The following is a 19,829-nucleotide window of genomic DNA, read 5'->3' on the forward strand; positions in this document are numbered from 1 at the left end:
TGGTTCATTATTAATCAAATGTGAATTATATGTATTTTAATATATCTATTATTATTTACTTTGTTTCAACTGCTTTACATTTAATCAGGTTATTATCAAGATCATTGAATATAAATCATTAAATGGAAAGAAACTTAACGATGGCCCTGAAGAACTATAAAGAGCTACAAAAAGCAGTACAGAAGTGAGCCAAAAAATGTTTTGAAACTGGCAGGCTTGTTTTTGAATATTTATTATAAACTGGTCACAATCTATTGTATTGTTTCTAAATAAAATTCTAATTTTTCTAAACTTTCTTTGTTTTATTCAACTTATCTTGCACCATTTTGTTCAGAATTAAATTCTCTACAGGTTTTTTAAAAGTTTTTATCTGTTTATTACCCATTTAATAAAGTTATTGTATGTCAAACATAAAAATAGGTTTTTACCCTAATTTATTGATTTTCATCCCAGATTTCTTAAACTACTGCAGATACAGTTTTGGTTGCTAATTTATTCAATTTTTAAGGTAAAAAACCATAAAATTCTGCCTCCTAATTAACATTCTAAAAATTTCAGTATGAACTCTTTCACTGGGGGTTGCTGAAATCCAAGCAAAATCTTTCATTAGCCGTTAATCACAACTCACAAAGTATTTTAGGGCATATGTTTAAATGAACTTTTTCCATTAATTTCATGAGCAGAATAGGTTATGAAAATCCCGAGAGAACTTTGATATACACTCTGTATATAACTTATCTCAATTTCTTTTTTTTCTTCTTTTTTCCGGTTTAGCCTCTGGGAATCACAGTCAGGTATTACCTCTGAGGATGATATGTAGGAGTGTAGTCTATAGTACAATCTTAGGTCGACCATTTCTGAGATGTGTGGTTAATTGAAACCCAATTATCAAAAAACACCGGTATCTGCGATCTAGTATTCAAATCCATATAAAAGTAACTGCCTTTACTAGGATTTGAACATTGGAACTCACGACTTTGAAATCAGCTGATTTGTGAAGATGGGCGTTCACCACTAGATCAACCCAGTGAGTGTAATCTAAATTTAAAAAAATTACAAAAATAGATGTATTTAAAGTTCTTATTACTTTTTAAGGAAAATTGTTTGTATTTGTTTATAAAATAAACATAAATACAGCCTTGGTAATTTTATTTAAATATTAGATTTTCCAACGATTTTTATAAAACCAGCAATCTCGTAAAAATTTATATAAATTTTTATTATACAAATTAATATTTAGGAATAATAAATATTAAATAATTATTTCAAGCTTAGTGTTTTTATTAAGACGTTTCAAAGTAAAACACTTCACTTTATTTTGTTACAAACAAAATCAATTTTATCATCCCACAAGAATACTAACAATATCATTAATGAGAATTCTAGCCACGCAATCTGCAATGTTATGTCTACCTGAGATGCACAATGTGACTGTTTTATAAGTATTTTAAGTTTTATGGTAACAATCCATCCAGTGAAAACTTTTTAAAGCTGCAATTGTGCAATTTTCAATCCTTTTTTAATAATTATCTTTTGAAATAGATAGTAATGTTACTGTGAAAAGAGTTATAATGAATGTCTCAAGATTTTGAGGCAGATCATTAATAAACAATCAAAAAAAAAAAACTTTTCCCTGAGGCGCTTGCATTCTGTATTTTGAAGCAAGGACCTAAATTTACATGTGTGTTCTTGTCAAATGATAAAATTTCTACTACTTATTCACAGTTTGTGAATACGACTTAAAAAGTAAGTTTCTCCTCTGATACTCATACCACAGCTACTAAGTTGTTTTATCGCTATAAATAAATCTTTTACAAATTTGCACAAAATTTGAAAATTAAATTCTAGGTACGATTGGATGGTCTCCCCCAACCGGTATATCACACAATTTCTCTCCGGGCATGGTGCCTTTCGGACGAGTTTAGCTAAGTTTCGTTTGGTGGATTCCAGTCAATGCCCATATTGCGGCACTGATGATACAGTGGAACACGTCCTCTACGACTGTCCCCGATACGAGGTCGAACGTTCACGAGAGTTCTGTTTTTATATTTAACAAAAAAAATATTTATGTTGAATTTTATTGACCTTGATAATTCGTTTTCATATTAAAAGTGATACCAGTTATTTATAACTAAATCAGATGATTAGGGTACATTAATTATAGAAGTAAATCTAAACTAGTTATATTAAAATCCGCTTCAACAGCCAACTGATCGATTCATACTTAATCGATAGTCAAAATCACACAAGATCGATAACTACATCTTATCAATTCTACCCCCGTTCTCAAGATATTAAATCTGCATTATATATAGAAATATTACATACATAAAATGAATGTTTCTTTGTTTATCCCGGATGCGATCCTATACCGATTGCGATCAAACTTTGGTCAGTAGTTGAGCGCATGCCCGCAAAGGTCTAGCTAGGTAGTGCTGTGGTCGAGATTTCGAAAAATTATATTTATAATCTGATTAACCTCATATTTGTCAAAAACGACAAAATATTGGTCGACACAATTAATCATATGTAACCATATAGTGCGTGCGAAGGACGACAGGAATGCTAGTATAAAATATATGAAATAAACAGTGGAATGTTGTACTGTCATTCGACTTACGTCGCTGCGTAAAATGTCACAGATGTATGACATCGGGAAATGAGTTTAATTAATTAATGTTACAAAATTTGAGAATTCGGTTGAACCATTGGAAGTTGAAGAAAATAACTTAATAAAAATAAGTTTTCTTTACTGATGTACTTATGGGAAGGTAATTTTTAAAATTATTTCCAAAATTTTAATTATGCGATTTCCAAAAACGAGCTGGCAACACTGTAAAAATCAAATAGAAATACAATATTTAACTTATAATTTTTGTATATTAATGTATAAGTGAACAGTTCTGAAGCGATACTTGTCAAAGACCTGACTTAACGAGGAAAATTTACTTTATTTTTAACTCAATTCAATATAAGTGTGTCAAGAATGCATAACTCTTGAGAAAATTTAAATAAAACGTTTTTCTGCAATTTCAAATTATTTTATCGTATCACAAGGCATTTACTTTCCGCTCAACAAAACAAACTAGTAAATCATAAATATACCCTAATATCCTAGAAATAATAATAATAATAATATGATTGAGGGAGGGACCCTCCCTCAATTTATTTTGTATATAATCGTACAAGTGTGGGTACAAATTAAAATATAGGACTATATAAATTTTATAACCGAATTTATTCGAAATGTATAAAGAAATTTTATACTGCAAAAGCACTGCTTTTCATTAAATGAAAAGCTGAACCTTAAATTCACATCTTTAATTTTTTCTTCTGTTCTTACTATTTTTATTAAAATATTTCTTTGTTGATTGTCCTTTGCTTAAATTGTATTACGAACCTACCATTACAATGCACATAGTGGTAATAAAATTTAGTGATTCAGAAGGAAGGAAAAATAATTTGGGAACTGATTCTACAGCTTGAAATATGGAAAAATGTTCACACAAAATTAATGTAGTGGCTTCTAGGTCAGCCGGTCTTAGGTTTAATCCCTGACAAGGGTTCGATATTTATTCGCCAATCATTTTAAAAATATTATCTTACTTAATAAAATATATGTCGCCAATCTGTGGCTGAGCCGTGCCTGAGCCAATTGTTATTTTTATCTTAGGCTTGTCACCACCCATTGACAAGCAATGGGTGCAAAAAATAAAGAAAGAAAAAAATTTTAATATATAATGGTGCACTTGCTGTTAAGCTGTCCTGTCAGTACACTGCACAATAATATTTATCAAGAATAAACATAGCAGTATAAGTATACACTTTTCTTTTAGTTATCACGCATTTGAGTATGATATTTTAAATAAGTAATAATATATATCTTACTCTGTTCAAGTAGTATTTGGATAGGTAATGCAGAACATACTTTAAGAACTAATTCAGTATATGAAAAACAGAATAAAAGTTCATTTATTACCATCAAAAGTTCTATGTATCTATCTATATTATCTGTCCCATTTTTGTTTTTTTTTTAAATTATTTCTCAGTAAGTTTTGAGGTATCTTGATAATATTTGATGTAGTTAGTTATTACATTTTCTGATAAACTAGTAGTTGTGTGACAAATAAAGCTTCAATTTTGTAATAAATTTAACAATAAATTAAGCTCTAAAAAGAGAGAATAACTACAGTGAAGATTAAATTAAATTGTAAAATGGAATTATTGTTTGCAATAGTATTGTATTGTAATTTACATATAAATTTATGGTAACAATATTTTAAAAGTTACAACCACCACATCCCCATTTTTTTGTGTTTTTGTTTTCTTTTTGTTCACAAAAGTTATTTGAAGGTAAAATGAAAAATAATATATTTGTAAAATTAAGACTTTCATATACTACTAAGAACAAAGTAATGCTACATAATAAAAGAATGATGTCAGAGAAAAATGTTAGATATGAAGGTGTTGTAATAAATCATGAAAGTGTATTTTTATATGATTGCCAAGAATAGATTGGAACTGACAGATTATGTCGATGGTAGGTTACATCAACAATAGCTGGAAGGTGAGTTCATTTTTTTTTAGAAATTATGGTGTGATAACAGAAATTTTCCCACCACTGTACCTGTCCTGAACAACATTACAAAATGTTAAAAGTTTGGTTTAAAATAGAATTTTTCTTTACTAGTTAATAAGTAAACTGTGATTATTAAGCTAATTTTCAAATCATTATTACCTCTTCATCTCATATGTTCTATTAAAATTATATTTTTGGGCTTAACTGTTACAAATTTTATAATAACAAAAATGACATCATTTATTAAAATATAATTTTAAACTAAGTTAAGCAGATTCTACATGCATATGCAGGTACAGAAATTTTTAGTGGATAGCAAAGTAAATTATTTACTACCATAATTTACAGGTAAGTTACAAATCAAAAAACCACGCCTGAAAGTGAATTAATGATTTAAAGGTGTTTTCATTTGAGGAGCTTGATTCTCTTAACACTTATTCAAAAAAAAAAAAATAAGTGATTTTTATATTTAATGATATACAGTTCACACATAATTCAATCCACAAATAAATTATAAAATTTATCTTTATGCTTAGTGTTATGAAGAAATTCAGTGAATTCAATTATAAGAAATGTAAATTAATTCATCAAGATATCCAAGTCTAGTATGTTGTACTGTTAACATAATAATTTGCATGGAAAATAAGTCTCATAAGCAGACAGATATCTGCTTATGACATTAAGAAAGTAGCTATTGCCTCAGTCTAAGAGATAAATCCAGAATTTTATCAAAGACAAAGCTCAAAGATGTAATTGATATTCATGAAATCTATTTGAGGAAAAGGGATTCCAATCGACTCAAGAAGTCTAATTCACAATAATAATAATAATAATTAATTTTTATATGACTCTGAAGGTGTCACAACTCAACAGATAATCTGATATGACACATATCTATTCCCAAAAATAATGCTGAGCCCGTCGGTCTTAATAAAAACTCAACATCACGAGTTAGGGTTGCTGAGGAAAATGGATATTTTAATTGTTTTTCTGATGCCTTTGCCTCAAAATTATTGCATACCAGCATGAAGCTGACTAAACTATGGCTGATATTCAGCCCTGAAATTGGTCCTTTTACTCTATACGCATTGAATGGTTATATCATGTCATAATAAAAGTAAAGAAATCAACTTTATATGGTATCATTTGTATCTTGCATGACTTGTATAACACACAAGTCACAGATCAGGAATTTATTATGTAATCACTTGTTCAACCACTTCTTCATTCTGTTCAGTGCTAGTAAAGGAGCAATTGATGAAAGACATGATGATATCACTGTTTCCAACTCGTAATTCTGTGTTTTGTAATTCATTTTTTATGAGCAAGCATACAGTGAAACTAAAATCTGTAGATTATAATCTCATAATATTATGATATCTCACTAATATTATGAGCGACATAGTCATGATGCCAGAAAATCAGAGAAAAGTGAGCCATACAGATTCAGATTATATTATTGAACTGAAAAATGATTGTCACAATATTTTGGGAACAAAAGAATCTACTAGCAGAATTGATGGACTTGGGACTGCAGCCATATCAGAGTCTTATTATGAATTGAAGGATGTTAGACAAATCAAACGGTGCAGGCTCCTCTCGATGGCTGTTATTCTTCTGAAAGAAAATGCATAACCTTACGCTATAAGCCACTCAAAGACTTTAGTTGTCGGTTCAAGTTGGAGATTTTTATTGTTACTCCTATTGTTTGGATAATGCTAAAATACCTTCTCTTTATTAAGATAAAGATTTGTCTGTTAATCAGTATAATGAAACTAACAAGAGGCTCAGAAATGGATAGATGATGGATTTTTAAAATCATTTCTACAAAAGCAGCTGTTGTTGGGCACAGGTGCAAGTGCCCGAGAGTGGAAATCGACTAGAGGAAACTCTAGTGCAGATATGTTTATAAGATATAGCGATCCAAATAACAAAATATTTAGACACTGTTTTTTTTTTCTTACCAGAATTCATGTACATGCCATATTTGTCTATTCATTTTGGAGAATGGACTTTTCACGATAGCTTTAGATTTTTACTAAAGTAAAGATTGGCAATTTTTATCCATTTGTCCTAACATTGCATAAGAAGATCTGAACAATTTTTTGAAATTAAGAATTACATTAAACTTGATTGAAGTTTATATATTTATTTTAAAACATGATAGAGGCACCACAGCTGTTACGGTAATTTTTTTTATTTCTACTTGCTTAGGAAGAAATTGTAGTTTGAAAAAAAGTCAATAAAATAATTATAGACATTTATATATGTCATTTGCCGTAAACAAAGTATTGAATGCGACAAGATATGAGATACAAGTCCCACAAAACACCATTGCCAATCTCAAGAAAAAAGCATTTCACGCCAGGCTTAATAAGGAAAGCGAGGGCTGAAGCAATTACCCATTGTCTTCTACCCAGAGTAGGCCAAGCCCACTAAAACACAGGAAATCTTTCACCTGTACAAGCGACACCTTCACTCTATTCAACACTGGGACTGGTTGTGTATGTAAATCAATATTCTTAATGAAAGTGAAAGCAATTGTTATCTCTTGCATCTGTTGTGCTTTATATGCATCACTGCATTGTGATTGTGATAGATTTTGTAACAATTAATTAACAATAAGTTAATTATTTAACAGTAAGTTTTCCTAAATTGAGTGATGAATAAATATATTCAAGGATAAACTTAGCGAATGTGAATTAGCTGCATGGAAGTTCTTCAAAGACATTGTTGGTGATTTTTTAGGCAACAGAAAATATGGAAACTATGTTTTTTTGTTAATAAGCTGTTAAAAAGCTACAAACCTTTAGCATGTAGGATGTCATTAAATTTCATTTTCTACACTCCCACTTAGACTTTTATCCTGAAAATTTGGGCTCTGTCAGGATGTTCTGACCGTGAAGCATCAGTACCAAGGAAGATGGGATGCTAGAATGATTGACGACTATTGTTGGTTTTTATTTAGAGAAACTGATCAAACATTGCATGTTTGCATTGTTTACAACAACATTTGTCAACATATTTTAAAAATTCAGTTCCCATGATTTAAATGTTTAAAAACTGTATTGAATATATTTCAATTCTTCTGTATTTGAATAAACAAATATTTAGCTGATTTAAACAAATTATAAATGAATGCACACAAATAATAACTTGTTTGAAATATTGTTATCACTCTGATTATGCATTTATTGGTAAATAAATTGTATGTATCTTAAAATGCGATGTATTACACAAAGTTTTATAAGTTTTGAATTCAGCAAACAAAATTTGTTAAAATCACCATGTATAATTCTAAATACACATTTTTTTTTTATGTTTTGCTGCGTTTTAAAAATGTTATTAGACATTTACGGTACTTACTTTTTATTCAATCCAGGTTTGAAACTATGGTTGATAGTCACTTTAATTAAAATTTTCCTTATCTTCCATAATCATTTTCCACTTTTAATATTAAATTTGAGAATCAGTAACCATTTTTTTTGTCACAGCTTCCATGAATTTAAAAATACTCCCAGTACAGCACCTGCAACTCAAAATCACTTGGCAAAAAGATTAGTAATGTACATAATATCAACTGTTAATTTTTTTTTTTTTTTTTTTTGTTTTGCGTAGGAGGAGGAAAAAGCTCTTCCAGCCACCGTCTGCGCCCGCAACAGACGATAGTGTCGGGCTCTCACCGACTAAAAAACCTCCCTTTTTATGACATAGGAACTGGACCTAACCACAAGGCATGAACATGGTTCCCATGCGACACAAATACATTGAAAAAATCATATCCTATCAATGGAGAAACCCACTGGGGACCCTATTAGGGATTGGGATCGCGGACACGACTTAACTAAATAATAATAAAATAATATCTACGTTGAACCTGGAAAAACATACACAGCATACACAAAACTTTATATCGACTTTGATAAAACTTAAGCTACAATGCTTATGTAACTAATTTTAATGTAAAATTTATGTTGAACCTGAAACAGAAACACACACAAAAGTACACATAAAACCTATCAATTGGGAAACCTACTGGGACCCTTTTAGGGATTGGGATCGCAGATGCGACTAAACTAAATAATAATAAAATAATATCTACGTTGAACCTGAAAAAACATACACAGCATACACAAAACTTTATATCTACTTTGATAAAACTTAATCTACAATGCTTATGTAACTAATTTTAATGTAAAATTTATGTTGAACCTGAAACAGAAACACACACAAAAGTACACATAAAACCTATCAATTGGGAAACCTACTGGGACCCTATTAGGGATTGGTATCGCAGATGCGACTAAACTAAATAATAATAAAATAATATCTACATTGAACCTGAAAAAACATACACAGCATACACAAAACTTTATATCTACTCTGATAAAACTTAATCTACAATGCTTATGTAACTAATTTTAATGTAAAATTTATGTTGAACCTGAAACAGAAACATACACAAAAGTACATATAAAAAAATCCCTACATAAAAGTTCTTATCAGTGGACCCTACTGGGACTTGGGACCTACCGCGATTTATCAGAATATTATACTATCAACTTAAAAACTACACAATATATTTTTAACTTGCAAATTTATAATATTAAACAATAATAACAAAAGTAAGTACCTTTAGAAAATTATCCTACAGTAAAAGGGAGTACCACAATGTAAGGAGGGCTACTTACATGGCAGCTCTTCCTTGGAATATTAAATGAATCATTGAGTTACCTGAAACAAAAGAAAATAAGACAGATTCAATTAGCAGTTGTAAAATTAGTTTTGTTTTAGTTATTAATTTAATTTCATTTATGATAGCATTGACCTTTTTCTAACAAAAATATTTATTAGGAATGATTAGGTGGTACATTTTTACTCCTTAAAAATTTAGCCTGAGGTAGAACTATTTATATAGACATTTTTTACAGAAATAGAATTGCTAGCTAGAGTAGGTACATAAGAAAAGCTGTACCCTCCTCTAGACTAGATTGATACCAAGAACAATGAATTTTTTACATCCCTCACATTGTTAGATATCCAGTGAGAAATCATTGAAAAACACCATTTTAATAGATCAAGGTGGAAGAAAGGAGTAATACACAGAAGGATTGCTAAACAATACAACTCGCTCAAAGAAATTCTAAGCCCCTTTTAAGGCAGCAGGGATTCCTCTTATACAAGATCAGAGCGCTTTTACCAAGAAGCAAAAAAATTATTCTGAATTAAGATTCATCGATATAGATGGTAACAGATCTATATCGCATCCAGGAATGTGTGTTATATAAACCTATTTAGCCAAGCTAAAATTTTCAGCTAAGAATAATACCAAAAATCGATACATGATGTCAGTTCAGTACACCACCTGATCTTTTTACTAATTTTTATATTATTATTTTTTTAAATCATACTTAATATCTTTATAGAATGAACTGCTTCATTTATTTTCTTATTATTTTTACAATTTTATATAGGTTTCCACTTGCTTTAATTGCTCTGGTATTTAAATTTTGTGATGTATTTATGTACCATCTGCTTTGTAAGTATATTCTCCAACAACCTTTTGACAAAGAGGTGCAAGCATGGCTTCTTTAAATTTTCGAAATGCTGTCAGGCAAGAGATTCATTGCCAAAGCAAGCAAAACAATAAAGGACTAAACAGAATTTCCATGTCAAAAAAGAAAAAACTTGTGAAACCACTTCTAAATTTTCACAAAGTATATCTTCTGCTAAAATAATACGTTAAATGAAGATATTTGTTTCATCTATCAAAACCCATTCTCTATCTGTAAGCATGCATAAAATTCATTTTTATTATAATTAAAAGTTTGGGGGTATCTAAGTGAAAAGATGACTGTCACGACAATAGTTTGATTCTTATTTCATTCATTCTACACTATGAAATCTCTCAACATCAATTGCTTTTCATGGCTATTCTTTACATTATAAACAAATAATATTTGTCTACAAAAAGAATAATTTAGTTAAATTATATATTGCATTTCAATTTTATTAACAATGATGAAGAAATCAAGTGATGTACTGTTGACTGATAAATACTCAAAATATTATTAGAAATGTTAAAAGTATGAAACAGTCTTCTTGAATTATCATAACCCAAGAAATGTACATATTAAGCTTATGAAGTTTCATTACTGTAACTAACAAAATTCATAAAAATTTGTATATATATAGAATTTAACATTGTATGAAATATAAACCACCTAAACACAGTAATTAGATTGGTTATACTTACCTTATTTATTTCCAGTAATCAGTTTGTGTGCAGTATCTTGCAACTTCAGTTTGTATTAAATTATAACTTATTCTTTTTAATTGATTTGTATTTTTTTTTATTATAAATATTTTCACAAGTACATTTATGTTCATAATATCATTTAAAATTGCACAATAGATAACATTATAATTTATGTTAAAAAAGAGAACTCATTAAAAAGAATAAGTTCTAATGTAATAAAAATAGAATTTAATACAGACTGAAGATGCAAGGTGCTACAAAAAACAATCAGTGGAAATTAATATGGCAAGTTTAACTTATCTAATTAGTGTGTTTTGGTGGTTTATATTTCAAATAAAATAAATATATCAGAGACAAATTAGGCATTGACCAGATACTGGCATTTGTTGATATGTATATTAGGTTTCTGCTCTTTATTATACTTGTGTTTCCTTTCTTGCATTTATGTTGTCATTTGCCACACAAAATTTCTGTGTTTCGCATGACATTTAATGCCAGATCTACATAAAATTATTAATAGAGTTAGAAATAAAAGTAACTGCAGTATCAAAAGAGAGTTACCTATCGATGATGTAAACTGGGGTCTAAAACATTGCCCTGACCCTCTCTTTTTCTGTTTAGCCTCTGCCAGCATAAGGTATTACTTCAGAGAATGATAAGGTATTACTGATATCCACAATCTAGTATTCAAATCCATTAAAAGTCTACTAGGATTTGAATCTTAGAACTCCTGACTTTGAAATCATTTGATTTGCAATGATGAGTTAACCAGTAGACTAGACCGGGTGGGGTAAAGCCCTGAACCTGACCCTGGCCCCTGGTACAAGGTAAGTAATAGTGGCTGGTTGAAGCCACAGAGTGAGTAGCTCCATTACTTGGTTGTTCTAACTGAAGCTAAACATTACATAAATGGATGGAGTCTTTTATTAATAAATACTAGTATTATTGTGAAATATATATGATGTAGTAAAGAATTAATAGTACCTTAATATTTTACCATTTGGTTACACAGCTTTACATTCATCACCACGGCTAATCCAAGGATCAAATCCATCGAGCAGCTGAAAGAATCGATCGATCTGGTACTCTGAAGATATAGGACGCAGGATGAAGTGAAAAGTTGATGAGATGTGGAATGTAATCTGGTAATCTGTATTATTTCTAGTCTCATTTTTATTTATGGTTTGTCAATTTTTGTAGTGAGGAAGATAACATTAATTTCACACTTTGATCTTGATTGCACTTTAATTTTACACTTTATTTACACCAATCACTTATTTCCTCCACAATTTAAAAATATGTGAAAGATAAAATAATTACATACTAAAAACCAGGGTCATTTCATGCCTTTTTAATATGCAAGGCAAATATATTACATATAAAAATGATTAAATTTTGAAGTTACTTTGGATTACTGTGTTATGCTAGATGGATTTTTTCACATTCTACTTAGGATTTTACCACAAAAAATAGTTAATTTTGCAAGTAAGTTAATTTTTTTAATAAAAAAATTAGCGAATAAAATGAAATAATTTATTATGGCACCTCTAAAATCAGCTGACCCTGGTTTGAAAAAATTAAACTAACATGCAAGCATGCATCTTCTTTGAAGCAGTGGGCTGAATGCTGATTGGGGAAAGCAAAGGGGTATTCAAAATTTAAAATATTTCAAATAAAAGAAAATAAGAAAATTTTTAAAACTGTAATTAGATATAAAAATGCTCTAACCTTCAATTTGATTAACACCTACCAAAAAATTTAAGAAAAAGCTTATGTAAAATAATTAATATCAAATAAAAAAAAAATATATATATATATAAAAATAAACATATATTATATCCTACATGAACCAGATTTAAAAGCTGCTTTAATTAAGAAATTGCCTCTATATATTTACTTATTTTTTAAATTTCTTGAACTTACTTAAATGATTAATTTTGTCAATGAAATGAATAAAATTTAAATAATTTATAAAAAAGGAAATTTAAAAAATCCACTCATTAATATTTCAAAAAAAATTGTATAAAGCAATTTAAACTACACAAAGGAATTTTTATGTGAAAAAAATTAAAATTAAAATATAAATTTAAATAATAAAATTTAATTTTTTATGAATTTAAATTGACTTATAAGGAGGACTTACAAATCAATTATTAGACACCCCACCCCAATATATAGACACATTTATATACACAGCACCCCCCAACCGAAACCCAATAAAAGATATCGGGATGATGAAATACGGTCGCGACGCGGTACGAATGTTTTATGTCCCGGAAATCGCGAAAACTATTCATTGCATACAACATAGATATTTACAATGTCAATATATAATCAAGAATTATAATTAAAAATAATTGTGTATCATATTAGGTAACTGATAAGCTAAGGTGCGAATAATACACCCTGAACTATTTCAGAGCATATCAAACTTGCTAAGTTGATAAATTTATAACAATACACCCTGAACTGTGAGAGCATATTAGATTTGCTATGTGTTAAGCAAAAATCTAAAATAATACACCCTGAACTGTTTTAGAGCATATCAAACTTGCTAAGTTGATAAGAAATTTATAACAATACACCATGAACTGTGAGAGCGTATCAAATTTTCTGTATGTATATACACTCTAATCTGTGTGTTGTTACAGTTACATAATTTGAAACTGTATTTCTAAAAATGAAACCGAATTAGAAGACTGAACTAGGGAAATATTAACCAGAAGATTTTTGTTTTATAATTTCAACAGAAAAATATTATCGATTTAAAGAAATATAACTTAAGGGATTTTTCTATTATTTTCAATATTAAAAATAGAAGATTTTTCAAAGAAATCAATTACTCAGAGAGTTTTTAATCATAATGAATTTACTTGTATTTTTCCTATTTCTTTTTTTCCCTTTTGTACCTGTGCAGATGTATGCATTACTATCCAGACCTCTTAATTACCCATTTAAGATTCTCTTAAGAATGCATTTTCACAGCATAATATGGCCAATCCTGGTTGGAATTTAAAAAAAAGTCTATAATTTATATTATTGAGATAAATGTAAAGTTGCTAATGAATAGCAAATGGAATCAAGTTACGATTGATGACAATGAAAGTGAAAAGGGGGTAATAAATAATGCAAATACTAAATGTAATATTGAAGTTACCTGTACTTGTAGGATTATAGAAAAAAATTAAATTTTATTATTCAGTAATCAATAAAGAGGTCTTTTTTCATCAACAATATGAAATATAATTACAAAGAAATTCTATATGTGAACAATGGGAGGTGCAGAATGATTAATAGCAGGTGACATGCACAAATTAAATTACAAATTCTAATCTCGTATAAGAAAGAGAATGTGCTCGATTTCAGTTTTACACGGTTTGGAAAAATGGTTTATAAAAAATATACATTTATAGAAATAAACTAATAATTTCAGTGGATAACCACCAGGCAAGATATGGCATATACTCTAGAAGACTAAAACCAGGGGGGTTTATATATTTAGTTTGCTCATACAAAAGGTTTAATGTAGTGTATTTTTAGGTTTAATATTCCTGTAAAAGTTATCAAAGGTGTAATAGTGATGGGCCTTTTAAATAGAACTAAAATAAATTATCTCTCTCCAAAGAGGTTAAATTTAAATATTTAATTAAAAGGTTAGGAAACTAATGCTTATTAATATTTTTGAAAAATTGTATTTGTATTACATTAAAAAACAGAGAATTCACATAAAGAACAAAATTACAATGTACTACTTATTATGAAAATAAATGGAACCTTTACAGTATATGGTCATTTGACTATTTTCTTAAACGTATGAATATAAACTGGGATTGTATTTTTCTTCCTGTATGAAGTTTTACAAACGGCTATACATAAATTCAGTAAAATAATTGTAACTGAAAGAAAAAGCAGAGTAAAAAATTGTAAATGATTTCAATGAAGAAATTATTTGAAATAATTGGCTAACTTTTTGATATGAATGTAGTGACAAGGGAGGTATAGAATATCAAAGTATACCTTAACCACCAAAGTACCTAAGCTAGAAAAGTTAAGAATTACATAAAAATATATTAAAGCATAGACTAAAATACATTTAGAAGAAACATGAGTAATTAAAAAAATTATGCCCTTATTTTTCTACCTAGTCATCTGTATAATCAGAATAAATAAAAAATTTGCACCTGCTTGAAAATAATTAAAAAATACGATAAAACCTTTTTGACTCTATTACAGTATTCAGAAATTTGTGTGCCGGTTGGCAATTCACTACAAACGGTAATGGATCAAATGAAAATATTGAAAATGGATTAGAACAAGTATTACTTGGCTTTGAATATTCTGTTTTTATTTATTAGCGAGCTGAAAAAATTTAAAATAAATTTAGCTAAAACAGGTTTGGTTGATTACACAATAAAACAACTTTACAAAAGATTTCTTTTTCAGGTTACGATCAAGAGACCCAGAAATGAATGCAGTTAACTACAACTGACGTCCAGGAAAAATTTAGAAATATGGGAAACAAAAATAAATTTTAAATTATCTTTAATCAAGATAAAAGATTATTTCTTATTATTATAAACTCTTGAGAAATAAAGGAAGAATACCTCTGCAATAATGGAAAATATTTGTAGAAGTGATAATTGGCTTTTATTTCTAGAAAATTACAGAAAAAAGAAATTGAACAATGTAGATGTGAAAATGTGTGGATGTCCAATAAGATTTGGTTCAATGATTTTGTATGAAAGAAGATTAAGATTGTTCAAGTGGGGAAGTAACACAATTATTATGATCTGAAAAAACTAAAAAAGAATAAGAGTATTTTAAATATGATACATAACTGCACATTATTGTTTTTTAATTCAAACTACAGGCTTATGTTAATACAGTTTCTAAAAAATATTTCCTAAGTGTTTGATACATCAAACAATAAAATTTGATAGTTCCTGCAATATATTCATCGTACTAAGATATTGTGCTTCTTTTCAGTAGACATTAAAGGTATCCGAGCGCAAGAAAAAACATGTCTATTCAGTACATATAAATTACACTTAACTATTTATACAAGTAATGTATCCAGATGTAATATAAAAATTAGGCAATTCCTATAAAATTATTTAAAATATTAATGCATTTTATAGCATTTTCTTGAAAAAAATTCATTTTAGTTCCTACATAAAATTCATCGGTAGTTAATCTGATAAAAATTTTGCCACGTTGATATATCCATTTCAAAAAAAGATTACATCACCCCTCGTTTTTTTTTAATAAAACAAATTTTGTAAAATGGAAGATTATTATTTATCTATAATATATATTAAATTAAAAAAAAATCATTAAAAAACAAAAGTTCAACAAATAAATTGTACAACGTGCATTAAAAAAACCACGTTAAATTTTCATTTTCATTAAACTGTAAATTAAGAAAAAAATGTTTAATTTAAAACCGATATATTAAAAAAAATAGATCTATGTTGCATACAATAAAATAAATGTCCTCCCTCACTTTAAAATAATGTCCTAAATTGTGTGGTTTTATTTTCTAGAAGATTGTTCATAGTTACCACACCGACGCATGCACACATGTTAACGGCAACGACGTGACTGAAAGATGTCTTATTTCGTTAAAAGATTGAAAAACAAGTTAATTACCGTTCTGCGTTTCTGATTGGTCAATCATATCGGAGTGTTTCGTTACAAACCCGAGCGGTTCCCTCGTGACGTATCTTATCCGTCCAAAGTTAAAAGAATACACAAACATCTTTGTTATAAGGATTGAAAAACAAGTTAATTACTTTTCTGTGTTTGTGATTGGTCAACGGTATTACAGTTGTTTAACGTTCTAATGAATCCCTCCTCACGTAACTTAGTAATCTTTAATATATAACCGCTTTAAAATATATATTAGAATTTAAAATAAAATAAGGAACTAATTTCAAAACGATATTTTTACTTTTACCTGTATTAAAATATTATTTAATAAAAACAAATTACGTTCAGAATTGCCGATGTAGTCGAAAATTGACAAATTTTTTTCAATAGTAATTTACAGAACCGAAGTTTTGTTTTTTGCATCGATATTTATTTTTTTCAGTTAAGAAAAAAAAATTGGTAAAATTATGTTCTCTAACACAGAATAAGGTATTAATTTGTTAGTTAATATCAACGAAAATACCTAAATATAAAATGAATTTTGTTATAAATTAATTTACAGACGTAATATTTTTTATTAGATGGGATATATTAGGGCCGGCCTTTGCTAACACCGAAGGTTTGACACAAAAATTCTCCCTATATCTAACTTCAATTAGACGATGCACTCAAATGATTTTTGATTGTGTCTTTAAACGCCAAAAATACTATCCTCGTGCTAAGAAAACAAGTGTTGACTGCAACAACCTCAGTTTTGTCCTACGATTCGATTTACTCAAAGTCCTCGAAACAGATTTACAAAGTTAGTAAGCCTCTGATAAAAACATACCCTTCTCTTTTTGTTCTGATCCATATTTGGGAGTGAGGTCGACGCCTAATTACAGAAAATGACTAGAGGCCTCCTTGTACATTTCTGATGCACCTTGACCTTCAGCGTCAAGGTGCATTGCACCTTGTCCAAGGGAGTCCTTGCACAAGGACATGTAGGGAGTCCTACATGACAAAACATCCTTGTCGGACTCCCTTTCTTATTATAGCTTCTTTCTTATGTTCTTCCATTATTACTGTTGCAGTTTGGTTCCTGTAAATGTCAGCAATTGTTCTTCTATCTCTATACTTGAACCGTAAACTTTTTAAAATGCTGAACATAGCTATTATACCTGGCGATAATGTTCAGTACTCTTTCGTTATATGTTACCCAAAAGTTTTTGCCCAAATCACTCAAAAATAATTATCATGTTAAAAAACCAATTTTAAATCGAAAAAAAAATGGAAAAAACGTTTTTCAATTTTTGAAAAAATTTTGTCAAATTTTTCGATTTTTTCTATATATTTTTTTTTAAATTATCGGAACGTAAAATTATAACTTTACATTTAGACCGTATATTGTAACAATCGGAGAGGCTCTGCCCCATCCCCCCCCAAATCCCCTTGAACAATCATTACACAGAGTGATTCAGGAGGATAGGGATGACTTTGACAACTCATTCTAGAGGCTAAAAATAAGAAAAACGTTCACATAAACATAGGTCCGAAAACGCTTCGTTAGCGAGTTATAAGGGTGAAAGATTTCGCCCGAGTTTCAGTTCCCCCGAGTAAATTAAGGCTTTCTGAAATTCTGGAACGGTCAATTAAGGGGCAAACTCAATTGTTTCTTACGGTTTTTGAGCTGGAAAATCGACAAAAAATAGGTCCCAGAACTGTATCTCTCATAGTTTCTAAGATATCCCGTGTAAAACGCCAAAAATAGGGTCAAAAACACATGTTTTACGTTTGTCGTACAATAACGTTGTTAAATTGACGATAAATCATACATTTTTTAACGTTAATTGTAGAGAATTTAATTATAAGAAGATTGAGATGTAAATAATGTCAACAGAAAACAAATAAAATTTTAAACATGTCGACTCTTATTAACAACAAAACAGATTAATTTTTAACAGATTGAAAAAACTTTTTCGTTATGTACAGTAGAAAATAACTGGAGGAAGAAAGAATACTTACTGTTTTTTTATGATAATAATAAAATGCTGCTTACAAGTAGTATTTCATGTGGTTTAATAACTTTAAAAAATGCCACCGTTGTGTTCAATGCACTTTTCAACGCGTTGTACTAGATTTTGTGTTGCCGGTCTAACGGTATCTTTGCGTTCTTTGATTATAGCTGCAGCGTTGAGAATGTAAGCGATCAGTTCATCGCGTGCGTCTACTTTTTGCTTGTAAACCTCATTTTTCAAACGTCTCCACAAACAATAATCCAACGGACTCTACTTTACGAATTGGTACAACACCACCAGGATACCTATGTCGATATTCCGTAACCGCTGCCGCAGCACTTCCATTGCAAAATCCATAGATGAAAATCGCGTCGGAATATTCGGCATTAGTGAAGATACGCGGCATTTTTCAAAACAAAACTAAACAGAATTTCCCTTTTTTTAACAGACTTGATTTTTATACAATGTAAAACAAATACAATATTACACTTCTTAACAGTTTTCTGAAATTTTTACGATAAAAATTAAATATTTTTTGGCGTTTTACACGGGATAACATAGAAACTAAGAGAGATACAGTTCTGGGAGTTATTTTTTTCGATTTCCCAGCTCAAAAACCATAAGAAACAATTGAATTTGCTCCTTAATTGACCTTCCCAGGATTTCAGAAAGCCTTAATTTACCCGGTGGAACTGAAACTCGGGCGAAATATTTCATCCTGTATAACTCGCTAACGGAGCGTTTTTGGACCTATGTTTATATGAACTTTTTTCTTATTTTTAGCCTCTAGAATGAGTTGTCAAAGTATTGCCCTATCCTCCTGAATCACCTGTATATCCTTGATTTTGGGCATAAAAATAATTTTAAAATAAAAAAAAATATTTTTCCTCGCTAATCAAGTTTGAACATATAGGAATTCACTCAATATAACCATTTATAGTTATTTATTTTATAAATATAATTTAATCAAACTTAACCTACGCTTTTTTGTTAAAAATTGTTATTTTTAACAAAAAAAAAACAAATGTGTGCTTGACACCGCACGGCTGAAGTGAAAACTTGTATGGGATCGCAATCGTTTCGAATTAATATATATTACAAGTAGCGTACGTATAACGATTACATTCAATAGTCGCTTTAACCTTTCACCACTAGAACCAATTTAAACGTGTTTTTTTCACGATTATCCCGTGTTTGTAGTAAAATTTTCCCGCTGAAAGATTGGATTTGCTGAAAAATACGTAATAAAACACGGGTTTGAGATGCCCAGAAAATTACAACAAAGAAATTGACTATTGAACCTTCATTTCTCTTTTCACGGGTTTATTCGAATACATTAAAGAAC

Source organism: Lycorma delicatula, chromosome 7 (assembly GCF_047948215.1).
Source record: "Lycorma delicatula isolate Av1 chromosome 7, ASM4794821v1, whole genome shotgun sequence".
Classification (NCBI taxonomy): Eukaryota; Metazoa; Arthropoda; class Insecta; order Hemiptera; family Fulgoridae; genus Lycorma; species Lycorma delicatula.